Source organism: Rhinoraja longicauda, chromosome 41 (assembly GCF_053455715.1).
Source record: "Rhinoraja longicauda isolate Sanriku21f chromosome 41, sRhiLon1.1, whole genome shotgun sequence".
Classification (NCBI taxonomy): Eukaryota; Metazoa; Chordata; class Chondrichthyes; order Rajiformes; family Arhynchobatidae; genus Rhinoraja; species Rhinoraja longicauda.
The window spans coordinates 3,409,815-3,432,147 of NC_135993.1; the positions used below are offsets into that span (position 1 = coordinate 3,409,815).

The following is a 22,333-nucleotide window of genomic DNA, read 5'->3' on the forward strand; positions in this document are numbered from 1 at the left end:
CCATGGCCGATCTATCTTTCCCTCTCAACCCCATTCTCCTGCCTTCTCCTCACAACCCCCGACACCCGTACCAATCAAAGATCCAAGCCTTAAAGTGTGAAAATAAGAAAGTGCATATATCCACGGGCCAAAATTGAACTTCGCAGAGACTTGCCCCTTTTCGAGATGGCACGAACGCGGCAATACTCAGTGTGCTGTTCCAAGAGGATCTACTGCATTCGTGCATAATATGGTTTGACAGCATGGAGAACAAGCATTACGATGCATCACTGGGCACATGACTAGAAACAAAACTAAACTACGAGGCCCAATTCAGCTTTGTTGACACACTGAACTATCATGGCCACAAACAATGATTCAATAGACAATAGGTGCAGGAGGAGGCCATTCGGCCCTTCGAGCCAGCACCGCCATTCAATGTGATCATGGCTGATCATTCTCAATCAGTACCCCGTTCCTGCCTTCTCCCCACACCCCCTGACTCCCCATACCCCCTTCGCACTGGACAACAAGCAGAGTCAACAAGAAAATTAGTTTAGTTTCAAGGTACAGCTTTGGAACAGGCCCTTCAGCCCACCGAGTGCATGCAAACCATCAATCACCCAGTCGCACTTGATCTATGTTATCCCACTTTCTCATCCATTCCCTAACACACTTGGGGCAATTTACAGAGGCCAATTAACCTACAATCCTTGTGACGCGAGAGGAAATGGAAGAATTCCACGCAGCCGCAGGGAGAACATACAAAATCCACACAGAACAAACCTGGACCTCTGGCGCTGTGAGGCAGCAGCTCTACCAGCTGCACCACCTCCATTGTTTGAGGAACATCTTTAACAAAAGATTCTGCTCTTTACGGACAATGTTGAAGTTAGAAAAAGACTGCGACTCCATGCATGAAGCACAAGATGCAAAGTGCGGTTTCTTGCTTGCAACAAGTGATCTGCTATTACCAAACACACACACACAGTAAATCAGTCTCCATACGGTTAGTTCCCTAGAACATGATCCAGTTGTGACCCAATCTCCGTGGTGTGTGGGCAGCTCGAATTAAGATGGTCTTAACTTCACTCGGCCCCATCAAAATGAATCTCACACTCTGAATAAACCACCTGCCAACTGCATCTTCAAAGCCAAGAGAAACCCAGCAATTGTAAACATTAGAATGTACCCGACAAGAAATAAACACCCCAACTGAACATAAACTGCTCACTCAACTTAACTCTCAAACTGGACTCTGGTAATCCAGGCAGACATATCTAGTATCTGAGGACTAGGAATGCACAACATCAAATGTCACGGCAGTTAGCTGGAGTTCATTATAGAGTTGTAGACAGTAATAATGCAGCAGATCATCGACATGCCATGTGAACATCACCGCACATCAAGGACCTGGGGTTAGACACAAAAGGCTGGAGTAACTCAGCGGGACAGACAGCATCTCCAGAGCAAAGGAATAGGTGACGTTTCGGGTCGAAACCCTTCTTCAGACTTTTTCAGTCAGAGAGTTGTGAATTTGTGGAATTCTCTGCCTCAGAAGGCAGTGGAGGCCAATTCTCTGAATGCATTCAAGAGAGAGCTAGATAGAGCTCTTAAGGATAGCGGAGTCAGGGGGTATGGGGTGAAGGCAGGAACGGGGTACTGATTGAGAATGATCAGCCATGATCACATTGAATGGCGGTGCTGGCTCGAAGGGCCAAATGGCCTCCTCCTGCACCTATTGTCTATTGTACCTCGGTATACGTGACAAATAAATTTCCTTAGCGTACCATACCGCAAGATTCATTCCAGGCCCATTCATTTTGCCATCGCTGCGGGAAGCAGTATTTTGATGTGTGAAAGTCATCAGGATTCAGGAGGAGTCCCCATTTCTCCTGTTTTACAACACTGCCTGGTGCCTACAGATGTTAAATTTATCCTGATTAAGCTGGGTCTGCTGACATAAAGCAGTAAGCCGCGACTCCCAAATCCGATTACGCTCAGAAACTTAATAGAAATTTCATGGCCTGGGTCTTTAAATGGCATGATTGAATTATTGGGCCTCACAATGTACAATGGCCAGAGAATTCCTTGCTGATCAATTGCAAATATCTCTCCAATAACCCGCAGTGCTTATACCGCAATCATTCTTCATCCCCTCACTCTGTAATCACACCGGGAGATCAGGGAATGCACTGTGGTCTTCTACAGCACTGTGGCAAAGGAAAATAGATCACAAGCTAATAACATGGAGAAGGAGGGCAACTCTTGATTTATGCAAGAAAGAGCCTCAACCCATCACACTGCAGATCTGTATACACTTCTCCATCAAGAAAATCAATCCCCACGCTAATCACTCGTTGCTCCTGACCTTTCTGAAAGTAATCACATTGCATCCTCAACCGCAATTTAATGGGACACATGACTTGGCAACAGCTTCACCCAAGACCGCAAGAAACTGCAGAGAATTGTGGACGCAGCCCAGACCATCAAGCAAACCAACCTCCCTTCCATTGACACCACTTACACCTCACGCTGCCTCGGCAAGGCCAGCAGCATCATCAAGGACCAGTCGCACCCCGGCCACTCTCCCCCCTCTGCCATCAGGCAAGAGGTACAGAAGTGTGAAAACGCACACCTCCAGATTCAGGGACAGTTTCTTCCCAGCTGTTTGTTATCAGGCAACTGAACCATCCTACCAACAACTAGAGAGCAGTCCTGAACTACTATCTACCTCATTGGAGACCCTCAGACTATCTTTCGAAGGTATATATTCACAAAATGCTGGAGTAACTCAGCAGGTCAGGCAGCATCTCAACAGATATAAGAAAATAACTGCAGATGCTGGTACAAATCGATTTATTCACAAAATGCTAGAGTAACTCAGCAGGTCAGGCAGCATCTCAGGAGAGAAGGAATGGGCGACGTTTCGGGTCGAGACCCTTCGTCATACTATCTTTGATCAGACTTTACTGGCTTTATTTTGCACTGAACGCGATTCCCTTTATCATCTATCTGTACAATGTGGATGACTCGATTGTAATCATGTATTGTCTTTCCGCTGACTAGTTGGCATGCAACAAAAGGTTTTCACTGTTTCTCGGTGCGCGTGACAATAAATTAATGACTAATGACAAGCCTCGGTTCCTGTTCAACAGTTTAATTTGAAAAAGAATTCTAGATAAATCTTTTCCCTGCTTTGAAGAATCTGACATAATGTTGCCTCATCTCCATAACTTAAGTCCTTTTGATTCTTAACAGGGGGCATTAAGAAGCTTTTAGTTGGGTGCATGGATATGCAGGGTATAGAGAGATATGGATCATATGCAGGCAGATGAGATTAGTTTATCTAGGCATCATGTTCTGCGCAAACATTGTGGGACAAAGAGCCTGTTCCTGTGCTGTACACCTCTAGATTTAACCGGAACTAAATGTGGATTCAGAGCAAAGCCCAACAAACATGGTCTCAAGAAAGGGAGGCACGGTGGCGCAGCTGGTAGAGCTGCTGCCTCACAGTACCAGAGACCTGACCCTGGGTGCTGTCTTGGGTGCTATAGGAAGGATGTCGACAAAATGGAGAGGGTACAGAGGAGATTTACTAGAATGTTGCCTGGGTTTCAGCACTTGAGCTACAGAGAGAGGTTGAACAGGTTGGGTCTTTATTCTTTGGAGAAGGTTGAGGGGGGACTTGATAGAGGTTTTTAAAGTTTTAAGAGGGACGGACAGAGTTGACGTGGGTAGGCTTTTCCTCTTGAGAGTGGGGAAAATTCCAACAAGGGGACATAACTTCAGAATTGAGGGACAAAAGTTTAGGGGTAACATGAGGGGTAACTTCTTTACTCAGAGGGTGGTGGCTGTATGGAATGGGTTTCTGGTGGAAGTGCTCGATTTTATTATTTAAGAGTAAATTGGATAGGTATATGGATGAGAGGGGTTTGGAGGGTTATGGTCTGAGAACAGGTAGATGAGACTAAGGTCAGAGAGAGTGGTCGGCGTGGACTGGTAGGGCCGAACGGGCCTGTTTCCGTGCTGTAGTTGTTATATGGTTATATGGTTATGGTTATTGTGGGATTTGCACCCTGTGACCCTGTGAGTTTCCTCCAGGTGCTCCAGTTTCCAATATATTAAATATATATTAACCCATGAACAAGCACGTGGGTGGAGTTTGTTATTCGAGCTACTGATAAGCTTTGTTGCCTCCCAGCCTACTGTTAGCACTGGCTCTCTTTCCTCGGCTACAGAATCGCAGATGGATGAGAATAAAAGGTCTACGATTCAGCCATGCAGAAAAAGGATTAGCAATGCGAACGATGTCACTGCAATGGACATACTCCATGCTCAAGAAACCCAAACTGCGGCACAGCTTTAGATTTAGAATTAGAAATACAGCGCAGAAACAGGCCCTTCGGCCCACCGGGTCCGCGCCGCCCAGCGATCTCCGCACACTAACACTATCCTACACACACACTAGGGACAATTTTTACATTTACCCAGTCAATTAACTTACATACCTGTACGTCTTTGGAGTGTGGGAGGAAACCGAAGATCTCGGAGAAAACCCACGCAGGTCACGGGGAGAACGTACAAACTCCGTACAGACGGCGCCCGTAGTCAGGATCGAACCTGAGTCTCCGGCGCTGCATTCGCTGTAAGGCAGCAACTCTACCGCAGCGCCACCGTGCCAGGGTTGTGGGGAGAAGGTAGGAAAATGGGGATAGGAGGGAGAGATAGATCAACCATGATTGAATGGCAGAGTAGACTTGATGGGCCGAATGGCCTAATTCTGCTCTTGTCACTGATGAACATGAACTTATGTGACAGGCACAATCAGAAGTATTATCAGTGTTTAATATAAACCGAGCTGCCTTTAACAGAAAGGCAATAACTGCAGCGACCCAGAGGGATGGACATTTTTCCAGTGACTGGTGCCAGGCATGGTTCATCGAGGGGATACGTTGCTCCTGGTCAAAAGCTTAAAACCCCAATAACTCAGAGGATTTGCGCTTAAATAGCCAGATAACTAGTGGCACCAGCGGGCAAACTCAAGTCATGATACCCATCAGAAATAATGGAATTACTCGCAAGGAACAAGTGCAATCACCGAGACGAGCTGTGAAGTAAAGACTTCAATCATGTGAAGTGCGGACTACAAACTCCATGCTTCAAACATTGAACGTTTGTTTCAGTGGATTAGTAACATTAACGTGCCCCATTTTCTAAATAATTCTCTGAATGCTCAAAAATAATTGGCAAAAAGAATCAATTTGAGGGGGCCTCATTTCATTTGCATAATGAATTCAATTAAATAATAGACCAGATTTCTTTCCCTGAAGGGAATCTGAAGGGAAAGAAATCCCTCCCTCTGGAAGGCGACTCCGGACTGTCAAAGCCGCCACAGCCAGACATGGAAACAGCTTTGTTCCACGAGCAGTAGCTCTACTCAACAACCAAAAGTTTGCAGCCTCCTTTAGCTCTGGTATTTTATTTCATTCACATGTTTAAACTATAATGTTTTATGCTTTATTCTTAATTGTTTACTGTATGTTCGTGTTGTTACTTGTGAGCGGAGAACCAAGGCAAATTCCTTGCATGTGTACATACTTGGCCAATAAACTTATTCAATTCAATTTAAAATTAAATCCCCCAGGTGCTGGAGTGGGGTTTGAACTCATGCCCTTGGATCAATCATCCAGACCTCTGATTGCTGGTCCACTCTGCTAGCAGATCTTCTCGTCTACATCAAGTGTGGCCCTGAGTACTTGCTGAGAGTTGGAAAGCTACTACTGAAGCAAGTCTATCCCAGTATAAACTAAAACATTTAATATACGAGGGCAGGAAACATGATTTAAAGAACGATCATATTTAGGATGTGCCACTTTTAACTATATGATGGCACTTTCTCCCTTCATAACCAAATTCTAAATGTACCAATTATAATCTGCGGGACACGAGGCAGTTCCATAATGGCCACTTAAGAACACAGAAACTTGGCTGATTTAATTACTATCAATTAAATTCTATCTGTCTCAGCTAGACGAAGAGAGGAAATGGATTGAATGAAAGGCAAGCCACTCATCCACGGGGAGGGGAAAGAGCAAGTCAATCCTTTCAAAGCAACCCATCAGCTGAGGGACACAAACCAAAAGTAAAATCTACTGTAGCAGAAACGGCCCCCCGAGCCAGGAAGCAATTTGATCAGCAGTGCACGAACCTTGCTGGTTCCACGATTGTTTCCATCATGGTCATTAATTCAACCACGCTCTTTCAAACATCCCCACGGTGCTCGAAAGTGTATGGAAGAATTAATAGCCATGATCGTAGGTTGAAGAGAAAGCCCTCCGGGGATATCGTGAACTACAACAAAGAGAAAAGAACCAAAAAGAGACGCAAAAAGCTGGAGTAACTCAACGGGCATCTCTGGAGAACACGGATAGGCAATGTTTCGGATCAGGACCCTTCTTCAGACTCAATCCGAAATATCGTCCATCCATGTTCTCCAGAGATGCTGCCTAACCCACTGAATTACTCCAGCACTGTGTTTGTTTTTGTTTTTTTTGCAAATCAGCACCTGCAGTTCCTGGTATCTGGGAAATACTCAAAGTTGTTCTCCTTAGATTGACTGTCTATAAGCATTAACATTGCTCCCAATTTGGGTGATCCATTTCTAGAGTTGTGCATCACCAGGAATTAATGGAGGATCAATTTTCCTTCCTTATTCTTCTGGACTAGTGATACATTCAGTCTTAAAAGATAAAAATCAGGGGATAATTACAGCATTGGATGCTGAATGTTGCAATATTGATGCCATGTTACCATATCTAACGTAGTCATCCATTATTGGCCAGACGAAGAGAAAGTTTAGAGTACCATACTCCCAGCCCGTTCCAAAGCCTTCAGCAACTATTCTGTTACTTCTAAAGTGCGGTTACTTAAATGCAGTAGCCAATTTGCACACAAGACGTCATACACAGAGACGAAGGACTGAGTCATCTGCTTTCAGCCAAGGCACTGGAGATTTTCCCTCGGTGCCCATGGTCTTGTGCATCTATTTCAACAGCCACAGAGCTCCTGTAACTCTTCCATCAGAAAAATGAGCACTTGTGAGAACATAACACAGAAACACAAAATTCGTAGCTTCCAGCTGTCCCTACATATTGGGGCAATAAAAGACATCTGAATCAAGGAATAACTATTTATTGTAATGTTCAAGACACGAGCTTGATGACTCAATGGATCATTACTAGCACTTCGCATAACTCCTTCCAAGGTTTCAAGGTCAGTTTATTGTCACCTGTATCAATTAAGGTACAGTGACATTTGAATTACCATACAGCCATACTAAAACAAAGCAACAAGACACACAACTACATGAGAGTTAACATCAACATCCACCACAGTGGATTCCTCACTGTGATGGAAGGCAATAAAGTCCAATTTTCTTCCTCTTCCACCATCCGATCATGATGTATCCCTCTCAACCCCATTCTCCACCCTTCTCCCTGTAACCTTTAACGCCCATACTAAGAAGAATCTATCAGTCTCTGCTTTAAAAATACTCAATAACTTGGCCTCCACAGCCGTCTGTGGCAATGAATTCCACAGATTCAACTCCCACTGGCTAAAAAAAATAAATCCTCCTCGTCTCCATTGTAAAGGTAGATAGATACAAAGCGCTGGAGTAACTGAGTGGATCAGGCAACATCTCCGGAGACAATCGGTGGCTGACATTTTGCGTTGGGAGCCGATCCAAAATGTCATCCATTCTTTTTCTATAGAGATGCTGCCCAACCCGCTGATTTACTCCAGCACTTTGTGTCTATCTTTGGTATAATCCAGCATCTGCAGTTCTTTGTTGTTCCATTCTAACGGTACGTCCTTTTATTCTGAAGCGGTGCCCTCTGGTCCTAAACTTTCCCTCAGGGACTTGGTCTGAAGGTCAAAGGCAAACACGTTCAAATCCTCTGCACATTCAATACATTAAATACATCTGGAAAAAGAGTGCTCGGTTCTGTGAAATTGCTGGATGATTTAAAAATACAACTGGTATGGGTATGTCCTTTGGATGGCACGGTGGCACAGTGGTAGAGCTGCTGCCTTACAGTGCCAGAGACTAGGGTTCAATCCTCAGGTGCTGCCGTCTGTACGGAGTTTGTATGTTCTCCCGATGACCTGCGTGGGTTTTCTCCGGGTGCTCCGGTTTCCTCCCACACTTCAAAGACGTGCAGGTTTGCAGGTTAATTGGCATCGGTAAATTTGTAAATTGTCCCTAGTGTGTAAGTAGGATAGTGTTAATGTGCGGGGATCGCTAGTCGGTGTGAACTCGGTTGGGTCGTGGGGCCTGTTTCTGCCCTGTTTCTCCACTGCTAAACTAAACTGCTGGCTTTATCCAATCCGGCATTTGTACAACTCCAGGCCCACAGCAATGTACTTAACTCTGAACCAACCTTTGAAATGCTGCAGCAAGCCATTCATTTGAATTGTATATGAAATGAACAATGACTGTTCAAAGATGGCACGGTAGCGCAGCGGTAGAGTTGCTGTCTTACAGCGAATGCAGCGCCGGAGACTCAGGTTCGATCCTGACTACGGGCGCCGTCTGTACGGAGTTTGTACGTTCTCCCCGTGACCTGCGTGGGTTTTCTCCGAGATCTTTGGTTTCCTCCCACACTCCAAAGACGTACAGGTATGCAGGTTAATTGGCTGGGCAAATGTAAAAACTGTCCCTATTGTGTGTAGGATAGTGCGGGGATCGCTGGGCGGCGCGGACCCGGTGGGCCGAAGGGCCTGTTTCCGCGCTGTATCTCTAAAAAATCAAAAAATCTAAAAGGTAAATGTGTACATTCATAGGTACTTACCAAAAGACATTACCACAATACCTTCACTACAATTTCTATATCAGCTTTGCTCCACTTAGGCAGATGAAGGTTGATTATAGCGTTGAATGCAAACATATTTGCCAAAGGATGGTTTTGTAATGACAATGAATATTGTAGCATGTTAATAGAAGGGAGAAGGGCTTAAATTATCCAGTGCAAATTGACTGTGACAGTATAAAAGACAGGCTCCTTGCCAACACGGAACTTAGCATTCCTCAGCAGCAATCATTAGATTCAAAACATCCCACACCTCCTTTCATTGTTGCACCATTTGCTTTCATCCATTTCTGGAACTTCCTCCATCTCAACCACTAATTGGTATAAAATGTAAAAGGGGGCTGAGATCTGGAGAACATGTGCAGAGTGTAAATCCTGCCCAGGAGACTGCATGAGAAAGATAGAGAAGAGCTCCAACATGTGATGGCCATCTGACTTTGCTTCCAGGAATGCAACTGCGGATTTCCTCTTGGCAACAGTGTGAAATCAGAGATGATCAAGCAGTTGCTTTCTTTCACCCACCTACAGTCGTACACTTCCGACCTTCTCTCCCTACCTCAACAAACCTCTGTGGGCGAGTAATCAAGGGTCGAGACAGGTTCAGCCCCCCTGGAGCTTATAATTTATTCCAGACCCAACACCACCTTGATCTTTCATCGTGGACAGGAAAGATTTGGAGGGAACGTGTAGGAAGGAACTGCAGACGCTGGTTTCAATCGAAGATAAGACACAAAATGCTGGAGTAACTCAGCGGGTGAGGCAGCATCCCTGGAGAGAAGGAATGGGTGACGTTTCGGGTCGAGACCTTTCTTCAGACTGAAGGTATTTATTCACAAAATGCTGGAGTAACTAGGCAGGTCAGGCAGCATCTCTGGAGAGAAGGAATGGGTGACGTTTCGGGTCGAGACCCTTCTTCAGACTTTGGAGATTTGAAATTTGCAGATTTGTTCCAAGCTCACCCTGTGCCCTGCCTACCGACCCCTGGCTCCCTACCATATTCTGAATGAATATTCTATGTGACGTCACAGTGATATTCTTTGCATTGCACACCCAAGGTATGCAAAGAGTCGCAAAGAGTCGCCACATGAAGGGCGTCAACAAAGTTACAAGGCATCCCATGCCTGGTTCTCCTTTGTTCTCGGCAGTGTGCCTATCCTCCGTCAACCACGTGGCCCATCTTGGACCACCTCGACCTCTCGCTATCATCGCGACACTATCCAAACCCACATGGCTCATGAGCAAACACACCTAACCCAATTCTGACGCACGCTGTCAGGGGTTTGTTGGGCAGTCAGGACCCACAAATGGGCAGGAAAAAAAACTGCAGATGCTGGTTAAAAGCCAAGGTAGACACAAAATGCTGGAGTAACTCAGCAGGTCAGGCAGCATCTCGGGAGAGAAGGAATGGGTGACGTTTCGGGTCGAGCCCTTTCTTCAGACCGAAGGTATTTATTCACAAAATGCTGGAGTAACTCAGCGGGTCAGGCAGCATCTCAAGAGAGAAGGAATGGGTGACGTTTCGGGTCGAGACCCTTCTTCAGACTGATGTCAGGGGGGCGGGACAAAGGAAGGATATAGGTGGAGACAGGAAGATAGAGGGAGATCTGGGAAGGGGAGGGGAAGAGAGGGACAGAGGAACTATCTAAACGTCGAAGAGAGGAGGAGAACTTCTTCAAAGTGGACATACCTTGAGGAGAAATCGCAGAGGACCCGCCCCCCCTGACATCAGTCTGAAGAAAGGTCTCGACCCGAAAAGTCACCCATTCCTTCTCTCCCGAGATGCTGCCTGACCCGCTGAGTTTCTCCAGCATTTTGAGCCTATCCACTCATGGGCAGTACAATTGCCAACAGTGACTAGCCCATTATCCCAATGGACTTTGAAGGCACGATTAACTTTGTGTTAGCAAGAGACAACAATAATCTTTTTTTTTTAAACTTTAACTAGATTACCTGGGCAATTTTATTTGTTGAACAGTGGCAAATGGAAAAATATATCCCTGGTTGGATTTCATTTTCCAGATCATAAAAATCATCGTAATAGTCAACACTATTGCAACCCGAACGGTTCTGGCCAGGCAGATTGATCGTAGCAGAGGCACTAAGTAATGATGGGGGACTGCATCCATGTTCAGCACCACAGAACCACTTTTGTTCTGGCATTAAATTACTGGCAAGTGTGGTGCAAAGAACAAAGTGTCAGGATGGGGTTACACTCCAGTGTTCAGCGAATGATGAATACACAGCTCTGCTGCACCCGCTATCTGGTTGCAGCAGCAGCAATTCCACAGAAACAGTGCTCCCAAACAGCTGAAAATGTGGGACAAGTGAGCAGAGACACCTGTACGGAGACGCAAGCTCGAGCACAACAGACAGGTTTCAGATATCTGTGCTGGCCAGCTGAATCAGGGAAGAAGCTATTCAAAATGGCGCTAAAACATAAAGCATCGAACAGTACAGCACAGAACCGGCCTTTCAGCCCACAATGTTGGTGCCCAACATGCCAAGTTAAATGGATCTCATCTGCCTGCATACCATCCATATCCCTCTACTCCCTGCACTTCCATCTGCCTGTCTAAAAGCCTCTTAAACGCTACTATTGTATTGGCCTCCGCCACCACCTCTTGCAGCACGTTCCAGGTCTCCACTACTCTGTGTTAAAACTTACCCCTCGCATCTATATACTAAATCTCTCGTTTGTTTGTTTGTCCCTGAACTACAGCCAAAACGGTACACGATAGTGTGACAATTTTAGGCCCACCTTACTCACCGTCGTCCCTTTGGTGCTAATGGAAGAAGTTTCATTGAAATAGGTTATATTTGTAAAGTTATTCACATTTTAAAGTTTAAATCTATCTCCTGGGGAGGGAGGGAGGGAGGGAGGGAGGGAGGGAGGGAGGGAGGGAGGGAGGGAGGGAGGGAGGGAGGGAGGGAGGGGGGGGGAGGGAGGAGGGAGGGAGGGGGGAGGATACGGGGGGTTGAGGGGGATGGAGTGGGGGAGGGGAAGGGGGAGGGGAGGGGGAGAGAGGAGGGAGGTGGAGGGAGGAGGGAGGTGGAGGGAGGAGGGGTTGAGGGGGGAGGAGCAGGTGCTGCACCAATGCAGGAAAGGTTTGGGCCCAACGGGTCCACTTGGTCTAATCTCCATTAAAATTTCCCCCTCTCACATGATAGCTATTGAGTTGAGTTTAATTTATTGTCACGTGTACCGAGGTACAGTGAAAAGCTTTTGTCTCTCTGCCCTCTAGTGTTGGACAAAAAGGTTCTGACTGTCTACCCTATCTCAGCCTTTCATAATTTTATTAAACCAAAAGAAGAAAATTATCACAGTACAAACGTCACCATCACCCCAAGCACTTCAGTAATTTGCACCATCATTAAATAATGTTGCCTGGTCTTTCTGACTGATGATGATGATTCACAGAATCCCTCTAGACTTGTGCGTAGCCTAAATAAATGACAAAGAGGCCAATAATCCAAGCACTCTGTACTCCCTTGACCACATGTACTTCCTTCTAAAAGTGAAGTGAATATTAATCTTCCATTTTGCAAGAGTAACCTTTTGACATATAATTGAATTGGCTGTTAGCCGCTTTGGAATGTATGCTTTACAAAGGAAAGATTTTCTTTGGGTGCCCTTCAAGGAAGGCATGAGAGAGTGTCCTGTGGCAGTCAACTCCTTTCCTCAGCTTTTAGTATCTGCAAACCTAATCCTCACTGGGGACTAAATGCCGGAGTAACTCAGCGGGACAGGCAGCATCTCTGGAGAGAAGGAATGGGTGACGTTTCGGGTCGAGACCCTTCTTCAGGCGCCAATAGACAATAGACAATTGGTGCAGGAGGAGGCCATTCGGCCCTTCAAGCCAGCACCGCCATTCAATGTGATCGTGGCTGATCATGGCTGATCAGCCACAGACCATGCCTGACCTGTAGTTCCTCCAGCACTCTGTATGTTATCTTGAGCAAAAGAAACAGAGTATGTAGCTCTTCAGAAGGGCCTCGACCCAAAACGTGGAGTCTGAAGAAGGATCTTGACCCAAAAACGACACCCATTCCTTCTCTCCAGAGATGCTGCCTGTCCCGCTGAGTTACTCCAGCATTTTGTGTCTATCTTCGTGTAAACCAGCAACTGCAGCTCCTTCCTACACATCACCAAGGCTGAAGAATTCTCTCTTGCGTCCCCGTAGCAACCCTGCTCTTCCTCCACCATCGATATTCCCGCTTTATCCTATCCATTCCCCCGCCACATTCCAGGCAAGTTACAAACCGCGTCTCTTCTCACTTTGCCGGTTCTGAGGAAGGGTCTTAAGCCTGAAACAGTAACTGTGCTTCGCTCTCCACAGATTCTGCCTGACTTGCTGTGTTTCCAGTATTTCTTAAGGGGTTGGACAGGCTAGATGCAGGAAGATTGTTCCCGATGTTGGGGAAGCCCAGAACAAGGGGTCACAGTTTAAGGATAAGGGGGAAGTCTTTTAGGACCAAGATGAGGAAGTCTTTTTTCACACAGAGAGTGGTGAATCTGTGGAATTCTCTGCCACAGAAGGTAGTTGAGGCCAGGTCATTGGCTATACTTAAGAGGGAGTTAGATGCGGCCCTTGTGGCTAAAGGGATCAGGGGGTATGGAGAGAAGGCAGGTACGGGATACTGAGTTGGATGATCAGCCATGATCATATTGAATGGCGGTGCAAGCTCAAAGGGCCGAATGGCCTACTCCTGCACCTATTTTCTATGTTTCTATTTTGCGTTTTTACTTCAGATTTCTAGAATCTGCAATTGTTCAATTTGTTAATGCAAGAAGAAAATATTTCACACCACTTTCATAATATCCCAAAATGCTTTTTGAAGTACAGTGCACAAACCATCCAGGCAATTTACATACAAGCTCACACAAACAACATTTCAGTGACGTCAATTGAGAAATAAAGGTTGGAATCTCGAGGTTCTTTCTCCTACTTGGGCCAGGACTTCTCTTAAGCGTATCTGAAAGAGCAGACCTGGTCTTGGTTTGACATTTAGTTTAGTGTTGAGATACAGCGCGGAAACACGTCCTTCGGCCTTCCGAGTCAGCGTCAACCAGCGATCCCCGCACACTCACATTATCTTACACACACTTGGGACAAATTACAATATTTTACCAAACCAATTAACCCACAAACCTGTTTGCCTTTGGAGTGTGGGACAAAACCGAACCTCCCAGAGAAAACCCACGCGGGTGACGAGGAGAACGTACAAACTACGTACAGACAGCTCCTGTAGTCAGGATCAAACCCGGGCCCATGGTGCTGTATGGCAGCAACTCTACCGCTGTGCCACCGTGCCGCCCTTATCCAAAGGATGAGAGACGGAACATTGCGAGATTGTCAGGGCAGCACACTGGAGAATCAGTCTCGACTTTAGTGCTCGTGTTTCTGATGTGGGATGTGAGGCTCTTCCAGGGACAGAGTGCTGTCTACTCAACCGTAGTTGAAGCTTAAGCGACAGCTGGCAAGGGAACAATACAAATTATTGATCACCATAGACACCTTTCACTCATATTTGGCAAAATACCAAGCTGCATCATGAATGGTGGAATTGAATAAACTGTGGAAGGCACTAAATGTGAATAAACAGTACATGCCACAGTCTGTTTCATGTTTTAACCACAGTGCTCTCAGTGTGATCATTCTCATGACACAGAAGCAGACCGATGTAAAATTAATTATTTTGTGAAGCACAACCATTTTAACAGGAGCATTGTTTAAGGATCAAAAGCAGCTCTAAACCTGGGAGCGTCGAGGACTAGAGGTCATGGCCTTAGAAGTAAAGGACGTTCCTTTAGAAAGATGAGGAGAAATTTCTTTAGTCAGAGGGCGGTGAATCTGTGGAATTCTTTGCCACAGAAGGCTGTGGAGGCTGTCAATGGATATTTTTAAGCCAGAGATAGATTCCTTGATTAGTACGGGTGTCAGGGGTTATGGAGAGAAGAATGGGGTTAGGAGGGAGAGATAGATCAGCCATTATTAAATGGCCGAGTAGACTTGATGGGCCGAATGGCCTAATTCTGCTCCTATCACTTATGACCCAAACCAAAGGCTTCAGATCTGAATTCATGGTCTAAAACGTTATCATGTAAATTCAGAATTATATTTAAATGATATATTCACTATTTTTCTTCAGTGGTTGAAGAATTGTGGAGGACAAGTATGAAGTGTAAGAACACAGAATAGTACAGCACAGGAAAAGGCCCTTCGGCCCGCAAAGTCCATGCTGAACATGATGCCAAAGTCAAACTAATCTCCCGACACCTGATCCATATTCATCCACTCCCTATACAAAATCTCTAAATGCCACTATCATATCTGCCTTCTCCAACTCCTCAGGCAGTGCTTTCCAGCCACCCACCACTCTGTGGGTAACTATAAAGACTAGAGAGATCCAGCTAGGAAACAGGCCCTTCGGCCCACCAAGTCCGTGCCGACCACTGATCGCCTTGTACACCCCTTAATTAGCTTCATTTGGCCTCGGTAAAATTGTAAATGTCCCTAGCATGCAGGATAGTGTTACTGTAAGGTGTGATCACTGATCAGCACGGATTCGGAGGGCCGAAGGACCTACATCCATGCTGTACCTCCAACAACATTTTTAAAAACCTAGAAGTTTCTTTTTCTTTCCTTACTCAAAGCTGTTCTCTAAAATAAATCACTGAGATTCTGTTTTCTCGCACCATAGTTCCTCATATGTACCAGCCCAGCGCATTTCTCCGTAATGCACTTGCTTGCATTAATGCCGCGTAACACAGAGTTACAGAGAATGAGTCACACATGGCTAGCAAAATACTGGGCACAAAATAATGGGATCAGCTTTGATTCAAGCTCAGCAGCCAGATACAACATTCGCTCCCTGAATACAAATGGCCCTTCCCCTTCAAAGGCATTGCAATTCTGTTCACCGTGCATTAGCAATCCAGTTTTACCAGACCGTTCAGTTATTAAAGAAAGATACGTTTTCTAATGCATTCCTTTGTCAGTTTCCTTCCAAACTCTTCGCACGCTGCAAACCGTGCATTTTGTATTGTTTAAATCCTGCTCATAAATCATAGACTGGGCCTCACTTCAACACCTTATTCAAAGGATGCCACCTCCAGCAGTATAGCTCTCCTGCAGTGGACTGTCAAGTCTAATCTTTCCTTGCTCCCGTCTCAGGATGCTTCTCAAATTCTACCCCTTCTCCTCCCTCTTTCCCGTGCTCCCTCTTATAGACAATAGGTGCAGGAGGAGGCCATTCGGCCCTTCGAGCCAGAACCGCCATTCAATGTGATCATGGCTGATCATTCTCAATCAGTACCCCGTTCCTGCCTTCTCCCCGTACCCCCTGACTCCGCTATCCTTAAGAGCTCTATCCAGCTCTCTCTTGAATGCATTCAGAGAATTGGCCTCCACTGTCTTCTGAGGCAGAGAATTCCACAGATTCACAACTCTCTGACTGTTCCACAGATTCACAACTCTCTCACCATACTGACCCCCTTCCCCCCTTCCATCTATATCCCTCCCTCTGGCTTGGCATTCTCCTCTCCTCTCGTTAGCCAAGAAGGGTCTCGACCCGAAACGTCACCCATTCCTTCTCTCCCGAGATGCTGCCTGACCTGCTGAGTTACTCCAGCATTTTGTGAATAAATCGATTTGTACCAGCATCTGCAGTTATTTTCTTATACCATAATTGTCTCCTTTTCATTTCTCGACTTTGTTCATCCCATCTGCCACTCACATGCCCCTCACCCCTATCCACCTGAAATGTCGCCTATTCCTTTCTCCAGAGATGCTGCCCGACCCGCTGAGTTACTCCAGCATTCTGTGTCTATCCACGTATCACTTGCCGGGCTTTGCCCTGCTCCCCACCCCTTTCCCAGCTTTTCTCACCCCACCACAATCAGTCTGATTCCACACATTTTTAAGCCACTCACGTTTGACCAACTCTTAGGCAGCAACGATAAACACAACATGCAGCAAACTTCCAACTAGGGGCATGATGAATGTACGGAGCTAAGTTCCATAACTGCTTAGCTTTGATGGGCACCCATTGTGCACTTCACACAAGCACCAAATGGCCCATTCTTAGTCACGTGTGTGACCATGTGAGGTCACACACGCGACCAGTCATATTTGACCTCTGAAGAAGGGTCTCGACCCAAACGTCACCCATTCCTTCTCTCCTGAGATGCTGCCTGACCTGCTGAGTTACTCCAGCATTTTGTGAATAAATACCTTCGATTTGTACCAGCATCTGCAGTTATCTTTTTATAATATTTGACCTCTTACCCTAAACAAACATTGTCGGCATGACATATAAAAATTTCACTTGATAAACTAAGACATACAAGTCATGCATACAGTACAAAACAATATACCTGTAATTAGAAGAGATATATTCCACAATTCTTCACATTTTTGGTCACATACGTGACTAAGAATGGCCCAAACGGGACGGCACGGTTGCACAGCGGTAGAGTTGCTGCCTCACAGCACCAGAGACCCCGGTTCGATCCTGACTACCGATTCTGTCTGTGCGGAGTTTGCACGTTCTCCCCGTGACCTGCGTGGGTTTTCCACGGGTGCAGGTTTGTTGGTTAATTGGTTTTGGTAAAATTATAAATTGCCCCTGGCGTGCGTGTAGGATAGTGGCTAGATTGCTGGTTGGTGCGGACTCGGTGAGCCATTGTAGGGCCTGTTTCCGCGCTGTCTCTCTAAACTTTACACATGCGTCCACAGCCACAAAATTCATTTCCCAACGAAAATGGCAAAGATAAACAAATTTGTCAAATTGGCATAATTTAGAATGAAGAATTCTGAATGTGCAGACTGAGGCTGCAGTGAAGATTCCAGGTGCTGCACATATACAAACTACTGCATTGTCAGGAAATAAAATAGCTTTAAAACCTTTGCTGTCTGCAAACACCACATATGCCTAGAAGCTTTTTGGTTAGATCATCTACAAGGAGAACTCATGGCCAGACTCGAAACCCTCACCAAATATCCACTCCACCAATCCACAAAACCATCACAATAAACCACTGCGTTCAAAGTAACAAAATGGCAACGGTGAACTTCACCCTGAACATCGGATTAATTAGTGCACAGTTTTATTTCTGAATGGCACAGTATCGGCTGGGCGGAGTTCTTCTCCTGAAGTACACGGACTGGACAGAACAATGGCTCACTTGTGCTCTGGGGGAAAACAGCAGAGAGAATACACACACCCACATACTGCACACTGAAAGAAATCCTCAAATACAAGGCTGTGTGGCCACACTGGCTAATCTCAATGCACAAGAAAGAATATGGCCGGGAGGCAGATGGATTCCTTCCCCTTCTTTATGCTGGCACAAAGATTCAGTGTGAATAAATTACCACTTTCAAATATTTGGGGTTAATTATGCTCAGATATACCGGCCTCGCACAATGCCGCCTCAAGAAGGATTTAGTGATTTCTGACTATCTAACAAACATAAATCGGGGCACATTCCAACACTGGGGCCTCAGACTATTTCTTATCATCTCTGAAATTGGTGGGCTTGGTGTGCCAGTTGTCGTGACGGGACGGCATCTTGCAAAGGCCAGCTGTCACCCCATGGAAGGGCGACCATGAACACGAGGTCGGAAGCAGCAGTTGTTTTACACGGCTCTTTTTGACAATAGACAATAGGTGCAGGAGGAGGCCATTCGGCCCTTCGAGCCAGCACCACCATTCAATGTGATCATGGCTGATCATTCTCAATCAGTACCCCGTTCCTGCCTTCTCCCCAGACCCCCTGACTCCGCTATCCTTAAGAGCTCTATCTAACTCTCTCTTGATTGCATTCAGAGAATTGGCCTCCACTGCCTTCTGAGGCAGAGAATTCCACAGATTCACAACTCTCTGACTGAAAATGTTTTTCCTCATCTCAGTTCTAAATGACCTACCCCTTATTCTTAAACTGTGGCCCCTTGTTCTGGACTCCCCCAACATTGGGAACATGTTTCCTGCCTCTAACGTGTCCAACCCCTTAATAATCTTTTACGTTTCGATAAGATCTCCTCTCATCCTTCTAAAGATCTCCTCTCATCCTCCTTTTCACACACTTTCTTCAGACGGAATTTCTCTATCTGTGCTGCCATCAGATGCAGGAGGTCATGTCTCCGCACGCCGTTCCCAGCTCTGTCCTACAGGTTTCTCAACCCAGACAACATCAACATCAACAATTATCACGTGCAGATGATTTCAGTCTCCCTCCCCAACCCCCATCACAATCGGCAGCACAGTGGCGCAGCGGTAGAGTTGCTGCCTCACGGCGCCAGAGACCCGGGTTCCATCTTGACTACAGGTGCTGTCTGTACGAGGTTTATACGTTCTCCCCGCGCGTTCTCCCACCAGGTGCTCCGGTTTCCTCCCACGCTCCAAAGACATACAGGTTGGTAGGTTAATTAGCTTTGGTAATAATTATAAATTACCCCTGATGTGTAGGATGGTGCTAGTGTACAGGGATTGCTATTTGGCATGGACTCGGTGGGCCAAAGGGCCTGTTTCCACGCTGTATCTCTAAGCTAAACAATCACGCTCTCAATATTGTAAGAAAATAACTGCAGATGCTGGTACAAATCAAAGGTATTTATTCACAAAATGCTGGAGTAACTCAGCAGGTCAGGCAGTATCTCAGGAGAGAAGGAATGCGTGACGTTTTGGGTCGAGACCCTTCTTCAGTCTGAAGAAGGGTCTTGACCCGAAACGTCACCCATTCCTTCTCTCCTGAGATGCTGCCTGACCCGCTGAGTTACTGAAGAAGGGTCTCGACCCGAAACGTCACCCATTCCTTCTCTCCAGAGATGCTGCCTGACCCGCTGAGTTACTCCAGCATTTTGTGAATAAACACTCTTAATCTTACTGTCAGATACCAAAAGCTCAGCTGAAAGTGTTACGATGATAGATGTGGTCTTTTGTTTTTACCATCAGATAAAACTGCTGTGATTAACAGTCCAGTTGCTGGAATCTGCAGGTTTCCCATAACCGGGATGATTTTGCTGACACAGCGACACTGATGGTAGAGCTGCCATCTTACTGCTCCAGTGACCCTTCCTCATCACAATCCCCATCCTGACTTCTGCTTTCCAGTAGATTAGTGCACATTCTCCCTGTGACTGTAAGAAAATAACTGCAGATGCTGGTACAAATCAAAGGTATTTATTCACAACATGCTGGAGTAACTCAGCGGGTCAGGCAGCATCTCGGGAGAGAAGGAATAATGGGTGATGTTTCGGGTCGAGACCCTTCTTCGACTAGCTGCTCCAGTTTCCTCCTACATCCCACAGACAAGGAAGTTGTGAGGGAAAAAAGATGTAACGTCACCTATCTATGTTCTCCAGAGGTCATCGCCTGACCTGCTGTTACACCAGCACTCTGCAGGTCGGGACCCTTCTTCTGACTGATCAGTGTGAAGAAAGGTCCCGACCCAAAACGTCACCTATCCATGTTTCGCCAGAGATGCTGCCTGATCAGCTGAGTTACTCCAGCACTGTACCTTACTTGTAAACCAGCATCTGCAGTTCCTTGTGTCTATAGGAAGATGGTAGGTTAACTGGCCACTGCAAGTTGCTCCTGGCGTGAGTGAGTGGTAGAATCTGGGGGGAGTGGATGGCAATGTACTGAGAATAAAATAGGTTGAGTGTACAGTAAATGCTTGCTCAATGACTGGCGTGAGTTGGTCAAAGGGTCAAATGATGTGTCTGAAGAAGGGTCTCAACCCAAAACATCACCCATTCCTTCTCTCCAGAGATGCTGCCTGTCCCGCTGAGTTACTCCAGCATTTTGCATCTATCTAGGACTGTCCAGAAGGTAGACACAAAAAGCTGGAGTAACTCATGCAGCGGGTCGTGCAGCATCTCGGGAGAGAAGGAGTGGGTGACGTTTCGCGTAAAGACCCTTTTACAGACCTGAAGAAAGGTCTGAAGAAGGGTCTCGACCCGAAATGTCACCCATTGGTCTGAGGAAGGGTCTTGACCCGAAAGGTCACCCATTCCTTCTCTTCCGAAATGCTGCCTACTAACCATGCCAACCATAGTCCCATCCAAATCATTGTGAAATATGACAAACAGCAGCGGGCCCAGTACCAATCACTGCAGCACCCCGCCAGACACAAACCTCCCGTCTGAATTATCCGTGTTCCCACCCACGATCCATATTTGCTCAAAGATCTCATTCCCGCCCATCTCCCACCCGTGTTCCTACCTTACAAATTGACTTCTCCAACTTTAGATAGTTCCTCTGTCCCTCTCTTCCCCTCCTCCTTCCCAGATCTCCCTCTATCTTCCTGTCTCCACCTATATCCTTCCTTTGTCCCGCCCCCTGACATCAGTCTGAAGAAGGGTCTCGACCCGAAACGTCACTCATTCCTTCTCTCCTGAGATGCTGCCTGACCTGCTGAGTTACTCCAGCATTTTGTGAAATAAATACCTTCGATTTGTACCAGCATCTGCAGTTATTTTCTTACACTACCTTACAAAGCAAATATGATAGCAGGCAACAGAGTGCCCCAGCCACTCAGCGGAACGTGGGAATCAACATATTGAAACGTAACCATTTGCGTTTGGTGCTTCAAGGATTGGCTGTCTCTGCTGAGTAGTTTAGTTTAGAGATACAGCGCAGAAACAGGCCCTTCGGCCCACTGAGTCCACACCGACCGGCGATCCCCACACATTAACACTATCCTACACAATGTTTACACATATACCAAGCTAATTAACCCACTGGCCTGTACGTCTTTCGAGTGTGAGAGGAAACCGAAAATCTCGGAAAACCCCACACAGTTCACTGGGAGAACGTACAAACTCCGCACAGACAAGCACCTGTAGTCAAGATCGAACCCGGTCTCTGGTGCTGCAAGGCAGTAACTCTACCGCTGCGCCACCGTGACACCGTAGAAGTCATTTTGCTATTTCCCAGCCTCACCTCTGATGAAGTTATCAACTCTTGCTTATCACAAAATGCTGGAGTAACTCAGCGGGTCAGGCAGCATCCCTGGAGAGAAGGAATGGGTGACGTTTCAGGGCGAGACCCTTCTTCAGACTGATGAAGATCAGATCAGTCTGAAGAAGGGTCTCGACCCGAAACGTCACCCATTCCTTCTCTCCTGAGATGCTGCCTGACCCGCTGAGTTACTCCAGCATTTTGTGATACCTTCGATTTGTACCAGCATCTGCAGTTATTTTCCTTATCAACACTTGCAATACATAAAAGACCCTGTGCATCAGAGATTGTTAAAAATACAATTTTTAAGCTGAACCTTTCTCTGTTAGTTATGTGCAGAGAAAAAAGCTTCAACGAGTCACACCAGCTGACAGTTCAAATTTCATCTCCACTGCAGCGAGGTTTCTGTATCTTCATCTGCAATCAATCCATCTATTAACGTGCCCATAGAACTAACTGCCAGCAAGGTCAATACAAGGAGGCATTTTGCAGCCGAGGTGTCTGCCTCAACAAAA

The 22,333-nt window shown here is 46.2% G+C and overlaps 1 protein-coding gene across 7 annotated transcripts in view; it reads right to left on the reverse strand.

Moving 5' to 3' along the window:
- sipa1l3 (signal-induced proliferation-associated 1 like 3) overlaps window positions 1-22,333 on the reverse strand; it is a 220,905-nt gene that overhangs the window by 112,104 nt on the left and 86,468 nt on the right. The window contains exon 1 of one of the 7 annotated variants that reach the window (XM_078431194.1): window positions 14,003-14,080. The exons of the other annotated variants lie outside the window; for them this stretch is intronic. The gene's annotated coding sequence lies outside the window, so the exon portion shown is untranslated. Of the gene's footprint in view, window positions 1-14,002; window positions 14,081-22,333 lie in introns of those variants that run through there. 7 annotated transcript variants of the gene reach the window in all.